This window comes from Emiliania huxleyi (genome assembly GCF_000372725.1).
Source record: "Emiliania huxleyi CCMP1516 unplaced genomic scaffold EMIHUscaffold_401, whole genome shotgun sequence".
Lineage (NCBI taxonomy): Eukaryota > Haptophyta > Isochrysidales > Noelaerhabdaceae > Emiliania > Emiliania huxleyi.
Window position 1 is genome coordinate 66,944 of NW_005198957.1, and position 951 is coordinate 67,894.

A 951-nucleotide genomic window follows, 5' to 3' on the forward strand; every position below is an offset into this window, starting at 1 on the left:
GCCGCCGGGCGCGCGGGCGCGGGTGGCGCTCACGGCGCTGACCGTCGCCGAGTACTTCCGCGACGAGGAGGGGCAGGACGTGCTCCTCTTCGTCGACAACGTCTTCCGCTTCACCCAGGCGGGCGCCGAGGTGTCTGCGCTGCTCGGCCGCATCCCGTCGGCCGTCGGCTACCAGCCGACCCTCGCGACCGACATGGGAGGGTTGCAGGAGCGCATCACCACCACCTCGAAGGGCTCCATCACTTCGGTCCAGGCTATCTACGTGCCGGCCGATGACCTGACCGACCCCGCCCCCGCCACCACCTTCTCCCACCTGGACGCGACCACCGTGCTCTCGCGCGGCGCGCCCTCGCTCGGCCCGCCAGGAGGGAGGGGAGGCACCGCGCCGCCCAGCCGGCCCCGCCTGGACTCTAGGCATCGCCGAGAAGGGCATCTACCCCGCCGTCGACCCGCTCGACTCGACCTCGCGCATCCTCGACCCGCGCGTCATCGGCGACGAGCACTACGAGGTTGCGCGCGGCGTGCAGAAGGTGCTGCAGGACTACAAGGCGCTGCAGGACATCATCGCCATCCTCGGTGCGCCCTGCGGGGGAGGGGAGGGTTGGCCGCCGTGCACCCCCCCCCACCTAGGCATACTCCCTCGCGTTGAGGCCGCGCAGCCGGAACGAGCAGCCCGAGCCACAATGGAGCGAGCCGAGCTCAAACGGGAGCGACCAGCCGATCTGTTCGTGCGAGTGCCACTTGCCGTCGCCCTTCTGGAACAGGATCTCGAACGCGGCCGGCCGGCATCGGGCGTCGTGCCAGAGCCGCACTGACGCCGAAGTCGTCGGTGTGGCCAGCAGCGGAGACACGCCTGCGCAGTACGTCATCCTCTTGCGCGCGGCCGCCGCCGCCCGCCGCCACCAGGCGCGCGGGTTTGCCGCTGGCCCGCGGGCAGCGCCGCTTGCTATG